We start from the raw sequence: 21,575 nt of genomic DNA, 5'->3' as shown, positions 1-21,575 counted from the left end.
GTGTTTTCTAAGAAGGTATCTTCATTTTTATACCATCCAAGAAGAATGAAACACATGTTAAGTTGTCGTCTCTTCAGTTTTGGTATTCAATATTAATGAACCCATTGAATACAAACCTTTTGAAAGTACATCTCCTCATTAGTTTAATATATGCTGTATCAACGCTAATCTTGCATGCTATGACAATTTCTTCAATATTAATGTGATGGTTTTCTTGTATGAATTCTTCCACCACTGCTATGACTTCTTGTATCCCAACACAACATGCTTTCCCTGGTCAAGGAGCATCCTCAATAGTTTCAATACTGTTTGTTCTTAAAATTATTCATCCACTTTAAGCTTCCTATTGTCCCAAGTAAGGTTCACCATACTAATCCAACATTCTACAATAAATTCAGCAGGTTTTATTACTTCTGCATTCAAAATCAAAGTACAGATCACATCTCTACCTTTGTGTATAACTGCAAGGGAGCTGCCATCTTGAAAATTGACCGTTTCTAAATAATGTCAGCAGATGGTATAATATGGGTACTTGGTGCAGCCAACAGACTTTGGTCAATAATCGGACACAAGATTATACACTACAAGTTTATTTATCACCAGTTTTTGCATAATATTCATTTTATGTTGGTTTTTTTTTTTGGTTTTCGTTTGAATAATCTTTATATATCAGAGCCATTATATGGATTAATGCTGTAAGCAAGTGCTTACAGCATTAATCCATATAATGAATTAATTAACCTTTATATAATGGATTATTAATATATATAATGGATAACCTGTATATAATGGATTAAAGCACTTAAAACATTGTGTAACTGTGACACCACATTACACTGTAACAGACCAATGTCATAACCAAGTTCCTCTTGTTGCAAACATTTGGTACAGTGCCAAGTATGATACACAAAAATATTTGAGCTTTTTATAGTAATAGTATATGCCCTATACCCAGGTTTCCCCCACCTCCCTTTTTGGTGGTGCCTCATTTGGCAAATTAGGCACTGTGAGTGAATGATCCAGTGACAACTTGTGCTGAGTTGCCTTCCCAATATGAGATTGATGCACTTAGTAGGAAACTTGGTTTACCCAGTGCCACGTGAAGGCATACCCTATTTTATGTTTATTATATTTTATAGCTCTCTTGTAGCACAAGACTTGTTGATCCTTTTAATAGTTTTGATTTTCTAGGAAATTTTCATACATTATTCCGAAAGTCTATCTGTTTTCCAAAATGTGTAGCAGCTTATGGAAAAGTGGTTTTCTAAAATGTATAACAGTTTATGGAAAAGTGGTTTTCTAAAATGTATAACAGTTTATAGAACTATTCTGTCCGCTTATGTGTTTATGAGGCCAGTGGATAATTAAACTGCAAGGAATATCACAGTGGTCTTAGTATTCAAAACAGAACAAACTTTGTGATTCCATAAGTCATCTGGATATTGCACTACTTGTGGTTAGTCTGTTTTTATTGAAAAAGATGAGATACGGGGGGGGGGGGGGGTCCTCGTTATCTGAGGATAATTGGTTCCAGAAAGTTACACTTAAAACGGGGGCCAAATTTTCATAATGTGTGTTATGTACTTATACATATTAAAAAATGTATTGAAGGAACTGAAAAATGAGACGATTATTTTATTAGACATTTTTTATTATAATATGTTGAACAATATATGGTTAAGTAAAGTTTATTGAAGTTACACTATTTTTCAGTTTTACGAATAAAGAATGAATCCAGAGTTGTTTGTATTTTTTAAGAATTTATACCAGGAATAAAAAATCAGGAGACAAAAGTGTATCATTTAAAAAAAATAATATATATTTTTCATAGTTACTTATATATTTTAATTTTGAAATACTGAAAAATGAGTGAGTGCAGCATGCATTTTGTAGTATTTCATTATTTATTTACTCACTTATTGTTGATTTATAATGTTTATTTATAGGGGAGCTGGGAGGTGCAAAATTTTTATTTTGCCTCGGGCTTAGGAATTCCTAGTTACAGCCTCAGTTTTGGTTTCAGGTAGTGAATCTGTGCCAACTTAGTATAAAAAGCTGTTTGACGTTAACTGTCATGCTGTGTAAGAAAAGCACACTTCATGTATACAGATATATCAAAAGCTACATGGCCTGGTTAATGTATGGAAAAGCATTGAGACTATTGTGTCCATTTGTTGTTAAAGCATATAAATGGAAAGAATAATTCCTTAAAATGCTTTCAATATGTTAACTAGGCCATATGGCTTTTGTTATATTAAGTATATAACATTTGTGAGGTATGCCTTCTTTATACCAATGTCAGTTCACATCGCATACCTTCTTTTTCATTAAGTTGTTTCAGATTCACAAATTGAGACCACCTGAAATGAGGGGGGCTTAGAGGGGAACAGGCATTCTGTGTGTTACAAGACACTCAGTCTAAAACACTGATGGATCCAATATCTTTCTATTTCAGAAGACTTAGGAGAAGTCCAGTTGGCCTGCCTCCCTAAAATCCACTTATGTGCACCTCGATGGTAAGCCCTGTTACGTCACTTAGGTGGCAATGAATGTGTAGAGTGGTTCTCTTCAAGATGCATAGTTAGCATGAAGAGGAAAAGACCAAACCCTCCAGCACATGACAGCATGACGAAACAAATGACCCTCAGTCTCCAGCAGCTTTCACTCCCTCTCTTACAGCAACGAGAGGATCAGAATGGAAGCAGAGGGTGCTAAGAATCTCTGGGTACGACGAAGCTGCCATGCACGGAAACTGAACTTGGCCTGTTACATTGTAAGATCGCTTATCAGTGAAGATAAGATATTAGAGCTGGAAAAGGAATTAGAAAATGTGAATTAGAATATCATCAGTTTGGCTGAAACAAGAAGAAGAAGAAATTAATCACTTATAAGTTTATAAAGTCGAAATCTGCTGTACACCAATGGAAATAGTGAAAGGAGCAAAGGTGTAGTTGGCTTTCTGGTCCATAAAGATATAAAAAACAATATTTTGGAATTCAAAAGTACATCACCAAGGGTGTCAAGACTACTACTTAGGATTTTTAAGAAGTACAAGCTAAAGATTATAATGATTTATGTACCAACATCAAGCCATGATGACGAAGAGGTTGAAGAAATGTACACCGAAATTGAGAGTCTTCTAGATGAGCAGAAAACCCACTACACTATCATTATGAGAGACTTCAATGCTAAGGTTGGAAAGAGACAAAACAGTGCAGAAAGGGGAACTGTAGGAAATTTTGGAATTGGTGAAAGACTTGGGGAATTTGCAGAATCTCGAGGAATGTCGTTAATGAACACTTTTTTTCAAGAAAACAGTGAAGAGGAAGTGGACATGGAAGAGCCCAAATGGATTAACAACTAATGAAATCGACTTCATCCTCACTAATAGAAGATATATCGTGAATAATGTTACTGTCCTGAACAAGGTAAATGTTGGAAGTGATCACAAAATGGTAAGATGCACGCTTGATATATATGTAAGAAAAGAAAGCAAAAAAACTGACTCAAGTAAATAATATGGTCTTTGAGATAACAGAAGAGAAGAAAAAGTAGTATGTACTGGAACTTAAGAACAAGTTTGAGCTTCTGCAGACTGTTCAGGACCAAGATATCGACGAGGAATACTACAACTTTCTGAAAATGATAATAAAGTCTAAGAAATCTATAGGTAAAAAGAAATCCAAAGAAGAAAAAATTAGTCAAGAAACACTTGTCATGATGAACTGAAGATAACAAATGAAGAGCAAGATAAACACTGCAGAAATTTGCCTTTAGCCAGCGGGTGGTTAATTGCTGGAAAAAACTTCCATCTGTCGTTGTGAAAGTTGATAGGTTGAATAAATTTAAGGAGGAACTGGACAGGCATTTGGAGGGAATGGTGTGATTTTTTTTATTTTATTTTTTTTTTTGGCTGATGCTGCATAAGCTCATACACTTGCTTTCTTGCATCACATGCCACTACTACTACTACTACTGACAAGGATAAAATTGAGTATACTGAGTTATGCAAAGCCATTAGAAAGTCTCAGAGAGAGAGAGGACATAAGAAGATTTTACACAAGAAAAGTAGAACAACCAATATGGGAAAACAAAGGACTTAAATCAGCAGCCATGAGCAGTAATACAGAAAGACAAATGATACTGAAACTGAAGAATAGCAATGGCATTATAAATAGCAAATAATGCATATTTCAAATAGCAGAAGACTACTATAGAGAAATATACAAGGAGCAAGTGAATGATGCCAGCAATGGGGAAGATGGATCACAAATTAGTAACACATACGACATACCTGATATAATTCCTGATGAGGTAGAACATGCTTTTAAGAAAATGAAGAATCAGAAACCCCCGGGGGTTTCTGATTCTTCATTTTCTTCATTTGTTAAAATTGGGAGGAAGAGACGTGACACAGAAACTGGACTTTACAAAATGCATTAGAAAAGGCTTGAAATAATGCACCTAAGGAGTGGAATAATGCAGTCATAGTTTTGCTGCATAAGAAAGGAGATAAATTATAAATTATAGACCAATTAGCTTGTTATCCCACATCTAAAAGTTGTTCACAAGGGTCATTACTAACAGATTAGAAAAAATACTTGATGAGAATCAACTGAAAGAGCAAGCTGGGTTTAGGACAGGATTCTCAACTATGGATCACCTTCACATAATATCACAGTTAATGGAGAAGGCAAATGAATATAAAACACCATTATGCTTGACATTTGTGGATTATGAAAAGGCATTTGATTCCATACAGCATAAGGCAATGTTTTGGGCACTGGAAAGACAAGGCATAGATACCCCATATATTATGATTTTGAAGAAAATATATGAGAATGCTGCCTCCTTTATTAGACTAGACAAAGAAAGTAGCAAATTTAAAATTAAGAAAGGAGTTTGACGAGGAGACACAATATTTCTGAAGTTGTTTATTGCTGCCCTTGAGGAAGCTTTCAGAAGATTAGACTGGTCACAGAAAGGAGTCAATGTAAATGGAGAGTACCTAAACCATTTATGATTTGCAGATGACATTGTGATCATAAGCCACGATCCCAAACAATTAAAGGAAAATTCTTAATCAGTTATGCAGAATTAATAAGGATTTTGGATTAAAGATGAATATGGCTAAAACAAAAGTAATGATGAACAAGTACCACAGCAAGGGATATTATCATTGAAGGAGCAGTAATTGAAAAGGTGGATTCATATACTTATCTGGGACAAATAATTAGCTGTAATAATGATAAATGGCTGGAAGTCAAGAGAAGAATAAATTTTGGATGGATAGCATTCAGGAAATATAGTCACATACCGAGGAGCAATATCCCAATTTGTCTGAAACGTAAAATAACGAACCAATGTATACTCCCCACCATGACTTATAGAAGTGAAACTTGGGCACTTGCCAAAAGAATGGAAGAGAAGCTGAGAACTACACAGTGAAGAATGGAACGAATTATATTAGGAATCAGGCTGTTAGATAAGAAGAGAAACACATGGATTAGGCAGCAAACTCGAGTAAAGGACATTGTTATCAAAACTAAAGAATTAAAATGGTCTTGGGCAGGACACATAGCTCGAAGACATGATGACAGATGGAATAAGAAAATAACAGAATGGTACCCAAGAGGAGCTAGAAGATAAACCTGGAAGACAGCAACGGAGATTGACGGATGAAATTCATGAATTTTTGTGTAGTAAATTGATGGCCATTGCACAATACAGAAGGAACTGGAAAGTTGCTGAAGAGGCCTTCATCCTGCAGTGGATTGAAAATGGCTGATGATGATGAAATGAGGGAACAGTTAAGTCCTTAAACAGGTTGCCATAGCAAAATCTCATTTTTTAAGTAAATAGTATTAGTATTAGCAGTGGCAAATAATCCAAGAAAGCAAGCTTATAGAGTCAGCCAAAAAAAAAAACACTACCCGCCTCACCCATCTATCTCTCCAAGAATTTTCTAGTTCTTCCATGAATTTATTCAAAGTACCCACTTCCACAACAAACAGATGAAAATTTGTTTTAATAATGAACCACCTGCTGGCTGAAGGCAACTTTCCACATATCTAACCTGCAATCATTCTTCCTCAATTTTAATTTACCTCCTTATGTGTGTAGTCTAAGCAAGAGGAAGAATGCCATCAAAACAGTTCAATAAGATATCCTTGCAGGTGCCGTCTCCAGATGCTGCAAAATTTAAGCCTTTGTTAGTAAGAGCACCCTTTTGTTCCTTTCACCAATCTCATTGCCCTTTTCAAGTCACCCGTTCCAGCAGATCTTCACCGATGAGCCAAAACACTATGACCAGCAAGTTGTTATGCAAATCGAAGCAACTGCAGGTGAACTATGGCGGGTCGGTATAAAAAACACCTCATACTTAGCTCCGTTAATCAGTGTTACTCTTGTTCTTCAGGTTGGAAAGGCAGCGGACTTAAGTGAGTTTGACACAGGCCAAATTGTAATGGCCAGACGATTGGGTCAGAGCATATCTGAAACGGCACAGCTAGTGGGATGCTCATGGTCAGTAATGGTTAGTACCTACCAAAAGCGGTGTGAAGAGGGAATGCTCGAGCTCAAGGAAAGCGAAGGCTCTCACAGATAGGACGTGGCAACAGAAGGGTGACTGTGGCGCAACTCGCCAGTAATTGGAATGCTGGTGACAGAAGTAATGTGCCACAACACACAGTACATCGAACCCTCCTGAAAATGGGACTGCATAGCCACAGGCCGCTCTGATTGCCCATGCTAACCATGGTGACAGTGCCTACAATGGGCACGCGAGCATCAAAACCGGACCTTGAGTGATTGGAAGAAGGTCGTCTGGTCCCATGAATCATGTTTCCTGTTGCACCATGTGGACGGCCATGTACATGTGTGTTGTTTACCTGGGGAAGTGATGGTGCCTGGATGCACCATGGGACGAAAACAAGCCGGTGGCAGCTTATTTTTATCCCATTCTTCCACTGACTTGTTCAAGCCAGTGGAAGAATCCTTTTTGCGAAATATAAGACAAGACTGAGTTTTAGAAGGAATGAAATCAACTAAGTTGTCTTTGCCCCACTGGAGGCCGACCAGGCTAGCCGAGTGGGTAAGGTACCTGCTCGGCAACCCAAAGGTCGCGGGTTCGATTCCCGCCTCGGGCTTTGATCAAAGTACTGCAAAAACCTTGGGAGGTACAATATGGCCACAGAAGCTGATGCACCAACAACTACCAAATCAAAAAAAAAAAACCCCACTGGAGAAATTACCTGGAGATCGGCATTTAAGGAATTGGTAGCAGATTTTCGAAAAGTTGAAGCTGATTGAGCAGGGCAAGTTTTCTCAAAATGGAAAGTGGAATGCAATGTTCTATCATTAGCAAAACTATGGATAGGATTTCCAGTCAATGGAAGAAGGTCATTAATATACAAGAGGAAAAGAGTGGGGGAAAGAACTGAACCTTGGGGGACACCGGCATTAGTGGAGAAGTTAGAAGACAGAGAGCCATCTACAATTACCCTCAGTGAGCGATCAGAGAGAAAACTGGATAACCAATTACAAAAAACAGTTGGCAAACCATAAGATGGAAGCTTGTTTAGAAAACCTTTATGCCAAACATGATCAAAAACCTTTGAGATGACAAGAGCAACTGCTTGTGTTTCACTGAACTTTTCCATTGAATTAGTCCATAAATGGGTAACATAAGCCAGAATATCACCAGTGGATCGACACTGGCGATCGTTGATCAGATGGAAGGTTTCTAAGTAGTTTAAGAGTTGCCGATTAATTCATTTCTTCATTAGTTTAGAAAGAGTAGAAGTAATTGCAATGGGACGATAATTAGATGGGAGGAATTTGTCACCCTTTTTAGGAACTGGCTGGATATGAGCAAATTTCCAAGCAGAAGTAAAACACCTTTGGAATAAGAAAGTGAAAAAAGGTGGCAAAGAACAGGAGTAAGTTCAGGGGCACAGATTTTGAGAACAAGGACCTGGAGCTTTCTTAGCATCAAGATTTGTCAAAATCCTTCTGACATCCTTTTGATGGAAGACCACAGGAGGCATTGACTGGAGCATGTTGGGAATGGTGGGAGGTATTTTACCAAGATCATTAATACACGAGTTGGAAGAAAAATGGGATGCTAGCAGGTCAGCTTTATCCTAGGCTGAAGTGACAATAGAACCATCTGGTTTGGACAGAGTTGGGAGCAGAGATGGGCAAAAGTTGTGGCCAATAGCTTTGGCAAGAGACCAGAATGCTCGGCTATCATTAGGGCAAGAAGCAAGTTTTCTACTCTTAGCCTGTTCAAATTCTAGTTTGGACTGATTAATAACTGCTTTACAATTGTTGGGAGCTTTGGTATAGGCAGAAAATGAAACTGAAGAATTAGAAACAAGCTAATTACGATATGCAATGTTCTTCTCTTGAACAGCCCTAGCACATTTATTGGAAAACCAAGGTTTAGATAAAGGATGAGATTTTAAAGTGGAGTGGGATAAAGGATTCCATTCCTGCAAGAATAATTTCATTGACACGATCTGAGCAAACGTTGACATCAGAAGTTTTGAAACAGTAATCCTACCTAGGAAAAGAAGAAAAGAAATCTCGCAGGTCATGCTATTTTGCATTCTTTAATGCCAAACAATGTGAGGTTGGGAATAGCCATGAGATAAAGGTTTCATTGGAGAAGAGACAATCACCAAGTTGTGATCTGAGGTGCCAAAAGGATCTCTCACTTTGACTGTGTACTTAGAAGGGTTGTTTGTGAGACAAAGATCAAGCGTGTTGGCTGTATGGTTAGGATTGTCCGGTATTCTTTTAGGTAAATGAACAATCTGTGCAAGGTCATTAATAATTGCAAAAGCCTCAGCATCTCGACCAGCTGGGTCGATGTGACTAGAAAACGGAAGCCAGCTGGAGTTGTGAACATTAAAATCACCGAGGAAAATTACCTCACTGTTAGGAAAGTTGGACTGGAGAAAGTCAAGTTGCAAAGAGAGTAAGTCAAAGAGCTCCAAGTGATTAGTGGAGTTGAGAGAACGGTAGAGATAACAGATGACTTTGACACAATGAGATAGAGAGAGAGATTTTAAGTCTGAGAAGATCGAAAGGAGGAGATTCCAAATTACCAAGTCTCTGACAGGGAATATCGGAATGGACATATGCACAAGTACCACCTTTGAGGCGAAAGGAACCATACTGCGAATAATTTGGGCAACTGAGATGAGCAGTAGTTGAATCAACCAATAACTGAGATTCTGTCAGGAAAAGTACATGGGATTTGGCAGACTGCAAGTGGAAATGGACATCATTGAGATTAGAATTGAGACCACGTATATTTGTGAAATGAATTAGGAAGTGTTTGGGAGGTTTCCATCTTTTCGCAGATAAGCTTACTCTATTAGTTTGACAATTCATGGTGTATTCAATAGTACGAAAAAGTGGGTGGATATGCTGTATTAAGTAATGAAATTTTTGGATATGGCATACACATGGGAAGAATATACCCAGATCCTTGACATAACGTGGCCTCGACAATGCCCCCCACATGCACACTAATCAGACTCCCTCCAGTCACTATCTGGCAGAGTAGAGGTATCAAGATTATACACTAGCTGATGCGGAAGCCTCCTAGAGAGTTACCAATAGGTTCGGTCCGGTGTACTAACTAGCGGCTGGCCTGCGAACACCATTTTAGTGCTGTACCCTCAAAATGTAAGGAAGATTGGATCTCACCACGATGTTCATCATAACCTCAAAAGTCATTAATCATACTGCATGATGGAAGAGATGGGGAAGGGTTGACCTGATATAAAGTATCAGGTGACACAGAAGCCTATAGCAGATATAAACTAGACCGTAATCAAGTCACAAAGGAGGTTAGGCAGGCGAAGGCAGATTACGAGAAATCTTTGGCAAAGGTTGCAAAGAAAAACAACAAAGAGTTCTTTACTTATGTAAACTCTAGAAGGAAAAGAATGAATCAGATTGGACCACTTAACATAGATGGGTTGACTATTGATGATCATGCTCAGGTGGCTGATAAACTGAATGAGTATTTTGCATCTACATTCACATGAGGAGTTATTCAATGAGGGGAGTGCCAGAAGTTTATCAAACTCTAACAGGGAGCTAAGTGATTTTGTAATAACTGAGAACAAAGTGGAGGAGAAATTGTTGAAGTTAAACATAAAAAAGGCACCTGGGGTGGACCAGATCGATCCAGTTATATTAAAGAAGGCAGCAAAGGAAGTAAGCAAACCCTTAGCCATAATTATGAGAGTTTCCTTGGACTCAGAGGAGGTCCCCATGGACTGGAGGTGTGCAAATGTATCACCAATTTGCAAAGGGGATTCAAAAGGTGACACAAGTAACTATACACCTGTTAGTTTAACTTGTGTTCTAGGGAAAATAATGGAATCACTGGTTAAAGAAGCATTGCAGGATCATCTAGACAAGACTGCAGTAACAGTTAAGACCCAGCATGGGTTTGTTAAGGGCAAATCTTGTCTGATCAATTTGATTGGTTTCTATGATGTGGGTCACACAGGAACTGAGTGACAAAAATAATTTTGATATCATATACTTGGATTTCAGGAAAGCTTTTGATACTGTTGCACATGGAAGACTGCTGTACAAATTGGAGAGGTATGGCATCAAGGGTATGTTGCTACAATGGATAAAGGGATGGTTGAGTGAGAGACAACAGAGAGTGGTAATCAATGGACACTGCACTTTGTGGACAAATGTTATTTATACAAATGGTATAAATATTCAAAACAACAATGAACCTCAGGGTTCATTGTTGTTTTGAATATTTATCAATGATATTGATGAAGGTATATCAGGTTTAATGTCCAAGTTTGCAACTTATCTAGACCAACTGGATCTAGATAAGTTGGGCAAATGGGCTGAGAAGTGGCAACTAAAGTTTAACATTTACAAATGCAAAGTACTGCATATGGGTAGCAATAACCCAAGAGAAATATACCAACTGTGTGGTACTACACTCAAGGTAGTGGAAAATGAAAAAGTCCTGGGGTTAATTGTGCAGTCAAATATGAAATTCGCTGAGCAGTACAGACGTGCTGCCATGGCAGGGCAAGGATTCTTGTCAATGATATATAGGAATTTTGCTGGCAGGGACAGGGAGGTGATTATCCCATTATACAAGGCAATGGTCAAGCCACACCTAGAGTACTGTGGTCTGGAAAACTGTACATCCTTCCTCATTTTAGGAAGGATGTACAGTTGCTAGAACGAGTACAAAGAAGGGCAACAAGATTGGTGAGGGGAACAAAGGCTCTTACCAAGAGAGTCTTTTAAGTTCTGCAAATTGCAGCACCTGGAGAGTAGGCACCTGCGACGTGATCTGATTGAGATGTATAAGGCCTTGAATGGGTTGAGTAAGCTGAATGCTGATGGGATTCTTCCTCTTGCTCAGATTAACAATCTGAGGGGGCACAGTTTCAAATTGAGGAAAAACAGCAGTAGAATAGATGTGTGGAAATTTGCCTTTAGGTAGCAGGTAGTTGATTGGAGGATGTTGTTGTTGTTGTTGTTATTTTGGTTTTTAGGAGCATTAGCAACTAAGGCCATATTGCTCCGGGATATGCGGTGGTCATTCCCTGACCTTTCCGCATCCTCCGTATTTGGTGGTGACGGGCTCGAACCCCGGTCTAATCAAGAAGCGTGTTCTACGCACTGCCGCTCCTTCCCACCTGGCTACGGAGGCGCCTGATTGGAGGAACAGACATCCATCTTTTGTTGTGGAAGTTGATAGCCTAAATAAATTTAAGAGTGAGCTGGACAGGCATTTGGAATGAATGGAGGGGTGAAATGGAAGGGTTTTTTTTTTTGGCTGATGCTGCTTAAGCTTGCTTTCTTGCATTGTATGCCTCTACTAATGCTAATGTTGGATATTTCTGATTTTGACAGTTTAGACGTTATAAAATGATATGATAATAAAGAAATAAAATATAGGTATCTAATAATATGGTTTAGTTTTGTTCTGCTTTTGGTGTAAAAAAAAAAAATGCACATTTTATTTTTTCAGATTGATGACAATTTTTTGTCCTAATCATTTTGCTATAAATTGTTACGTTTGAGTATGAAATTTGAAGAACTGTTGCAAATCTGGGAACATTTAATTATTGTAAGGATTGTCACTACCAGTTTGGCTATCGTGTATCTCATAGTGATTTTCAAAATTTTATTTAAGGTCCCATCAGCTTTTCATAATATTGCATTTTTCTAGATAATTATTTGCAAATCATTATGTACTCCCAATGTTTCCAATGTATTCTCAATGTTATCGGGTGTGCCTATTGGAATGGCTTGTTTGCTGATTTCATGAATTTTTATACATCCCTGTTGTACAGATATGTCATACAGACAAACCACACATCAAACCTTTGTAGTACAGTGGTGCACAAACTATGGGGCACAACCCCTCTGGGGGTCGCAGAATAAATTAAAGGGGCCATGGCAATTTTTAAATAAAATTAGTTTTTGTGTACGAAAGACAAACAACCTGTTGTTAAAATTACTTTTTCAGTACTATGGGTGTAGAGACCTTACTACTCGAACAAAGTCTGAGATACGAATGAACCCTATTGCCACTCTTTTTTTTTTTTTTTTTTATTGTGGTTTCACGTGTGATGCAGGGGGCTTTCTTACTTATTGTCCTTGTGGATAATATGGCTTAATTTGCTCACTGGCTATGGACACACAGAAAGCAGCTGACTAGTGTGACTTCTCAGTATGTATTAATACTTCTCAGTACTACTCAATTGTTGAACTGTAATCCTTCTAGCTCTTAATTTGTGCTTCCTACAGCAAAAATTTTTCTGAAATTGCCTAAAGGCCAGGGGTGCCAATATGCTGCAGTAAATAGCAAGTCTGTTGCACACACATTGTTCTGCTTCGTAATTCAGTGCTTTCATATCAGCTTGGATGTGTTTTTCATTCTTCTGCTACTTTTTATATTATTGTTGTTTTTAAGAAAAAAAAAAAGGAAACATTTTTATATATTTTATCATGGACATTTGGGTAATCAGAACAAAACGGTCGAGAAGTGACGACAATAATGTTGCTACAGATACATCAGAAGCTGAAAGGGTAAGAAATGTATCGTGAAATTTGGACAGTAACGTTATTTCAAGTACAGTTCAACCACCAATTTCTGGTAGAGAGCCATCATATTCCAAATCAAAAAGAATAAAAAGAATAGAAAATATCAAGAAGAATTTATGAAGTACGGCTTTACTTACAGTATTGTTGATGATGAGCAACATCCTGCGTGCGTAATGTGTTACAAAAAACTGGCTAATGAAAGCATGAAACCTATTAAATTAAAAAGACACTTACATACGAAACATCCAGAGATGATGAAAAAAAACTGAATCCTTGTTCAAAAGATATGTTGATGCCATACAAGGTCTGAAATCTTTCATGAAGAAACACTACAGTTCCTTGTAATGCTTTTAGAGCATCGCTGGAAGTTTCATATTTAATATGAAAAAATTTGAAATCTCATACTATTGCTGAATCTCTTCTCCCTGCTGCAATAAAAATGATTTCATTTATGCATGGAGAAAAAGTACAGCAACTATTTAAATACCATTCCTCTATCCAGAGACACAGTTATCGCGAACAACATAAAATTCAATTTATTAAATCGATTGAGAGAAAGTCCAATTTTTGCAATACAGTTAGATGAATTCACAGATATTTAAAACCTTGCTCAACTTATTGTATATGTCAGATACTGCTACGAGGGAGATATTTTGGAGAATTTTCTATTTTGCATAGCTTTGGAAGGAAGAACAATGGGCAAGATTTTTTATGTTATAAATATTTTCTTTCAAACAAATATTGTCTAAAGTGGAACAACTGCTTTGCAATTTGTACTGATGGTGCGGCTGTATTAACAGGATAAAATAAAGGTTTAAAAGGCAAAGTAAAGGAAATTGCTCCAATTATAGTTTTGAATCATTGCATTATAGAGTACATAGGGAAGCATTAGTAGCAAGCGAAATGCAAACTGATTTGCACAAAGTTTTGAAAGATGTGATTAGTGTAATCAACTTTATTAAAAAGTAGAAGCTTAAATAGCAGACTTTTCACAGTGCTTTGTAATGAAATTGGATGAAACGCTTCTTTTATATATGAAAGTGAGGTAGTTGTCCAGTGGTAAAGTGTTGCAACTTCTTTTTGACCTCAAACATCAAGTTTTGTTTTTATATATCAGATAAAAGTCAGAACCTTGCTCAATTGTTTACAAATCAAAAATGGCTGGAAAATTTAGTTCCCTTGCTAATATATTTGAAAAACTTAATGCTTTAAATTTAAGTCTTCAAGGACAGGGAACAAATATATTAATACTCAGTGATAAAATAGAAACTTTCAAAGGAAGCTTTAATCTTTAGAAAACTGAATTTGAGCTTAATAATACTGAAATGTTCTCATGCTTTTCTAATTTTGTTATAATATTGATATTTTACAATTTAGGGATATCATTGCCACCCACCTAACAATGCTAATTAAGAATTTTTCCAAATGTTTTAATGTATCTCCAGAAAAAAGTTGTGTTGGATCCGTGATCCCTTTGCTTTTGATATTTCTTCATGTCCCAAAATTATTATTTTTTTTTTTGCTGAATTACCATTCAGCAAAAGCATTACATGCTGTTTTCAAGACTACTTGGGAAAATTTGAGCATTCTTCTTCGATACGAGTATCCAGAATTATCAAAATTGGCGATACGAACATTGCTACCTTCCGGGGCTACATATTTATGTGAGGTTGGTTTCTCAAAATTAACAGCTATAATAAAAAAACAGCATTCCAGACTTGATTCAGAGGATATGAGATTAGTAATTTCAAACATTGCACCAAATATTATCGGTTATCCAGGCTTGTCCTTATTGTTTTGTTTTGTAATTGTTCATTTTTTATTGTTTTGTAATCTTAATCGAAGAATAAGAATTAGCATTAGCAATAGTAGAGACATACGATGCAAGAAAGCAAGCTTATGCAGCATCAGCCAAAAAAAAAAAAAAAAACCACTTCCACTTCATCCTTCCGTTTGTTCGAAATACCTGTCCAGCTGAGACTTAAATTTATTTAGGCTATCAACTTCCATGACAAGGGATGGAAGTCTGTTCCACCAACCGACTACCTGCTGGCTAAAGGCAAATTTCCGTACGTCTATCCTACATCTGTCTTTCTTCAATTTGAATTTATGTCCTCTCAGGTGATTATTCTGAGCAAGAGGAAGAATCCCATCAGCATTGAGCATGCTCAAACCATTCAAGGCTTTATACACCTCTATCAGATCACCTCGCTGGTGCCTAGTCTCGAGACACTAATTTGCAAAACTTAAGCCTTTCTTTGTAAGAGTACTCCTTTGTTCTGTTCACTAACCTTGTTGCCCTTTTTAGCATTAGCATTAGTAGAGGCATTTGATGCAAGAAAGCAAGCTTATGCAGCATCAGCCAAAAAAAAACCCACTTCCACTTCACCCCTCTGTTCGTTCAAAATACCTGTCCAGCTGAGCTTTAAACTTATTTAGGCTATCAACTTCCACTACAAGGGATGGAAGTCTGTTCCACCAACCAACCACCCACTGGCTAAAGGCAAATTTCCGCACGTCTATCCTACATCTGTCTTTCCTCAATTTGAATTTATGCCCTCTCAGGTGATTATTCTGAGCAAGAGGAAGAATCCCATCAGCATTGAGCATGCTCAAACCATTCAAGGCTTTATACACCTCTATCAGATCACCTCGCTGGTGCCTAGTCTCCAGACACTGTAATTTGCAAAACTTAAGCCTTTCTTTGTAAGAGCACCCCTTTGTTCCATTCACTAATCTTGTTGCCCTTCTCTGTACTCGTTCCAGCAGCTCTACATCCTTCTTGAAATTAGGCCTCCAGACCTGTATATAGTACTCTAGGTGTGGCCTGACCATTGCCTTATACAAGGGAATAATCACCTCCTTATCCCTGCAAGAAAAATTCCTATATATCATTGACAATACACCATGAGCTACTCTTGCAGCCTGTCTGCACTGCTCAGAGAACTTCATATCTGCCTGCACAACCACCCCCAGGTCCCTTTCATTCTCTGCCACTGTCAGTGTAGTACCACAGAGTTGATACGTTGCTCTGGGGTTGCTGTTTCCCATATATAGTACTTTATATTTGTCAATGTTAAGCTTCATTTGTCACCTCTCAGCCCATCTGCTCAACCTTTCCAGATCTTGTTGCAGCAGCATAGTGTCAGTAGTGTCCTTGACAACCCTGCCAACCTTCGTATCGTCTGCAAACTTGGACATTAAGCTTGATATACCATCATCAATATCATTTATAAATACAGAAAACAATAATGGACCCAACACTGAACCCTGAGGGACTCCAATAATAACATTAGTCCACGATGAGCAGTGTCCATTTATTACCACTCTCTGTCTTCTCCCCCTCAACCACCCCTTTATCCATAGCAGCAATTTGCCTCCAATGCCACACTGCTCCAATTTGTGCAGCAGTCTTCCATGTGCAACAGTATTAAAAGCCTTTCTAAGATCCAAGTATATAATATCAAAGTTATTCCCTGCATCCAGTTCTTTTGTGACTGCATCATAGTATCCAATCAAATTGGTCAGGCAAGACTTCCCCTTAACAAAACCATGTTGTGTCTGAGCTATAACTGAAGTCTTGTCTAGATGATTCTGCAGTGCTTCTTTAACCAGTGCCTCCATTAATTTTCCTGGAACAGAAGTTAAACTCACAGGTCTATAATTACTTGTGTCGGCCTTTGATCCTCCTTTGTGAATTGGGGTCACATTTGCACATCTCCAGTCTGTGGGTACTTCCCCTGAGTCCAAGGAAGCTCTCATAATTATGGCTAAGGGTTTGCTTACTTCCTCTGCTGCCTCCTTTAATATAACTGGATAAATCCCATCCACCCCAGGTGCCTTTTTTTGTGTTTATCTTCAAGAATTTCTCCTCCACTTTACTCCCAGTTATTACAAGATTCTCTAGCTTACTGCCAGAGTTGAATACACCTCTGGCATTCCCCTCACTGAATAACTCCTCATGTGTGAATGTTAATGCAAAATATTCATTTAGTTTGTTAGCTACCTGAGCAGGATCATCAACAGTTGACCCATCTATATCAAGTGGACCAATCTGATTACATAAGTAAAGAACTCTTTGCTGTTTTTCTTTGCATCCCTTGCCAAAGAGTTCTCGTAATATGTCTTTGCCTGCCTAACCTCCTTTGTAACTTGGTTACAGATCAACTTGTATCTATCATAGGCTTCTGTGTCATGTCTTAATTTATATGTATCCCATGCGTTTTTCTTCTCTGTCATATGTCTCATTAGTTCATCTGACATCCATTTAGGCCTAAACCTTGAACAATATTTCTTAGTTGGTATGTAAAGCCCTAGTAGCTTCCAAGATAAGTTCTTTGATTGCTTCCCATTTTGAATTTGCTGTTAGTAACATCTTCAGTTGGTCCCACTGTATAGAATTTAAATACTGTCTCAGACCATCGTAGTCACCTTTACGAAAGCAATAACCCTTCCCTTTACCCCTGATGGTACTTATCTCTTTGAGTAAATCCCACTTGAGCACACTGTGATCACTGCCACCTAGTGGTTCCTTTATCTGCAGATTCTTAATGCATGAAGAATCACTACTGATAATCAAATCAAGAGTATTACTCCCTCTTGTTGCCTCCCGAACATGCTGATGTAGAAAACAATCATCCAATAAATCCACAAAAGCCTTGCTAGTGTGTAGTGACCAACCCACAAATTCCAGTCAATATCTGGGAAATTAAAATCCCCCATTATAAGACTCTCTTATGTACTGACCCCACTCTATTTCCCTGTACAGTTTCTTATTATACTCATCAGAGTCATTAGGCCTATAGCACACTCCTACTCTCAATTTTGATCTCCCAATGCTTATGTCAAACATAACACTCGACACTGCGCTGTCCAGCGATGTCGACTGGCTTTACTTCCTTGGATTTTGTGTTTCTTAACTAATAGCATAACCGCTCCTCCCTTCCTATCCTGTCTACCCTATCTATAGACGTTGTACTCCCCAAATTCCAGTTCTGCATTCCTTATATCTGTGTGACACCCCATCTCTGATATCCCAACAATATCCACCTTTGATGCTTTGAGCAATACCTCAAATTCATCAGATTTATTTACCAAACTCCTAGCATTGGACACACAAGTATACATGCACCTGTTTATATTCTTAGCTACCGTAACACAACCCATGTGTTTACTTGTACCGCAATGACTCCAGCAGTCTCTGAAATATCCTGCATCTTGTTTTTCAGGCTTCTGCTCATTCCAATAGATGCAGTTCAAGAATCACTTTCACCTCTGCCAGTGGCTACTGTTAATCTATTAGTCTGTATCCCCCCCCCAAGCTAGCAGTTTTCCAACCCACCTAACACTGCCTCGATAGCATCAGCAAATATTCTTGCACCCTTTCTATTTAAGTGTATCCCATCCCTGTAGAAGCAGTCTCTCCTGTTAACAAGTACAGTCCAGGCTGAAAAAAATTCTACCCCTTGAGCCTTGCACAATCTTTCCAGGGCCGAATTGATTGACAAGGCTCTCATCATATACTCCCTCCTGTCGTGTCTGGGCAGAATTGCAGACACTTTCAAATTCAACCTTAATTCACGGCTTTTTTTCAACAGTGACCTGTACTTGTTGAGTAATTCTGCCAGTCTCCTACTCTTGATATCATTAGTGCCAACATGTACAACTATATCACCTTTTGTGCCCTTAATAGATGATATCCGCTCTACAACGTTATCAACCTTTGCCCCTAGTAGACATACCCTGGTCCTGTTTCACCTATCCTTTTTACAAAGCATGTTTCCCGTTTCCCTGACAATAGCGTCACCAAACTACTAGTTCCTTTGGGATCAGTGCATTCTGCCTTGGGGCTTGCCGCTGTGTTGCGTGATGAACAAGTGCAAGCTCTGGCATTGATGTGGGCAGCTGAGAGCTTGATGGGCCCTCAATTTAGTTCCTTTGAGGACATCCACCCTGTCCTTCAGCTCTCATATAGGCCCATAACAATGCTGAGTTGTTGCCTGATTTCGATACACTCCTTGCATCGCACACACACACACACACACACACACAAGACATCCCCCATGGCAATATCATGTCCCGTACCTGATTGCTCTACAAACATCATGCAAACAGTGCATTTTTAAAGGCTGTGAATCAGAGGGCAACTGCCCCCCTCAGTTCTCCTCTGAGCCACAGCACTCCCATTAGCTTGAGCCTTTTGCTTTGCTGCTCTGGTCTGAGTCATGATTTCAATTTACTTTCAATAAAATTTCAATTTCAGTACAAAATTATAAGCCTAAACTTGTATCCCAACGTAGTTATAATGGTATATATATTTTTCAGTATCAAGTATTAATTATCTACGAGTTCCCCTTATATAACTTCCGTATCAAGTTATGTATTAATTAATTATGTTACGTTTGTAATCTAAGTCGTTATATATTTAGTTAAAAGTACAATTTAATTGACAACGAAGTTTAACAAGTTTAATAGATTTTACTGATTTCATTGACAATATTATACAATACTATGCTAACACTATCTAGTTTCGAATATAACGTATCGTATAACAAAGGCCGCAAGTTACGAACCGTAAATCTACGGACACTTAAATATTAATTAAATTCCAAATCTCGCTGTCTCAATTCAGAATAAACTAACAATCCTGACTAGGTCTATAAGCTACTTATAGAAAATAATTTGATGTAAAAAATATTCAATAAAGCGGCTAAATATGGCTAAAAAACTTCTCGTTAAGCAGTGTTGCAACTTGTAACACGTGGATTTGATACCCTTACCGATACTTTTATGCAATTACAAGGCCAAGTAAAGAATAAATACACCAGATTAATCAGAAAATCACAAAATAATGTTATACTACTAAATTTAAATCAAAAGTTTTAGAAAAACAATAATTTCAAATCATAAATAAGAAAAATCCACTTAATTTGTTGAATTTGATTTGTTGTTTTTGCTGTATTCAATTAAAATATTAAACAATTATTTTAATGTGTAAATTAAAAAGGAAACAATTTTTTTATTCCTTTCTGAGTAGTCAAATAAAATTTTCTACTACATAATTTATAAAATGCCATTTTCCTTCTAAAAAAATCTGGTCATCCTACCTCGGGGTTTACATCAAGGGGTTGCGTTAATTTTATATTTAATATAGAGGGTCGCCAGCAAAATAAGTTTGTATGCCACTGCTATAGTGTCTTAGCATTACAGCTCCTAAAGTTAACTGTTATTGCTTGCCATTCATTTTGTATGTCTTTTCTGGCATCCATAATTACTTGAAGTGTTGCTATCCATTAACTGATAGCAACACTTCATATAGTTAACTGATGATCTTTGCTTTATTTTTCACAGTTATTGGTGGTGAGCTAAGAATATCTTATTAGATTAATTATCTTATAACTGAGGAGCCTGATATAATTCTGTTTATTTTTTTTGAATGATTGTTTTATTGATTCTTGTGAATTACAGGCAGTTTTCGCTTTACGAGTTTCCGGATTTACAAGTTTTTTCCCCCAGGTAAAAAAGAATATCAGATATCAACAAAACGAAAATATGAACATTAATTGCAAAAAATGAATGTTAAGCATTCATAAATACCGCATTCCAAACCACTTTCATAGCTATACAATACAGTGTACCCCACTTCACGATATTCTTCAGTTCCAGAGACACCATCGTACCGTTAAAATATCATAATGTGAACCCAATAACACATTGTTTTTTGATAATTCGTTTCAAGATCTCAGAATTTGAAATTTTCAATGTATAACCAAGCTATTTATCTCTCTAAAATGTCATTTTTAAGGTCACGCTCGTGACCTTAAGGCCATATAAAAGATCGTGAGCATGGTTTGTAAATTGTATTAGTTACCAATTCAAATCATAATGCACTACACGTTCATCGTTATCATATGTTCCGTTATAAGAATCAATTTTGAACGCCTTTGTGATATTTTTCTAAAACACGTCTGAGGTCACAACCATAAAACAAAAACAATTTGCACTTTCCGGTTTATTGGGATTTTCTGTTACTGCAAGCAATTATAAACAGGTAGTAAACTTGGTCTTCTTGCATTTGCGAAAATACCAATAGCTGGAATTGTGCGGATTTTTTTACGTTATTATGGGTGAAATGTGTTTCCCCTTTACTGAAATCTTCAATCATATTAAAAACAAATTTTCAGAATCTTCCCGTCATTCCTTTTTTTTAAAGTTTCGTAAACTTGTTACTCCACGCAAATCGTGTTAGTTGCAATTTGTGTGTGCCATTAAAAAGTGCTTATGCATGCAATCGTGAAATTTATAATTGAAAGAGAAGATTATCTTGGAAACAAACACCTCTTGAAACATTTCTGAAGAAGACTACTCCTTGTGCAACAAACCAACAAGTGCCGAGCCAATAATGAGTGATCAACGAGTGTGCATTTAGTCGATGATGATGAAGAATAAACATTCTT

At 37.4% G+C, this 21,575-nt stretch overlaps 1 protein-coding gene across 1 annotated transcript in view; it reads left to right on the top strand.

The window, feature by feature from the left end:
* LOC150078880 (uncharacterized) overlaps window positions 1-21,575 on the top strand; it is a 187,684-nt gene that overhangs the window by 12,087 nt on the left and 154,022 nt on the right. The window lies entirely within an intron of this gene.

This window comes from Mastigoproctus giganteus, chromosome 10 (genome assembly GCF_048544385.1).
Source record: "Mastigoproctus giganteus isolate SK-2022 chromosome 10, ASM4854438v1, whole genome shotgun sequence".
Classification (NCBI taxonomy): Eukaryota; Metazoa; Arthropoda; class Arachnida; order Uropygi; family Thelyphonidae; genus Mastigoproctus; species Mastigoproctus giganteus.
The sequence above is the reverse complement of the archived record's forward strand: the minus strand, read 5'-3'. Positions and strand labels throughout refer to the sequence as shown.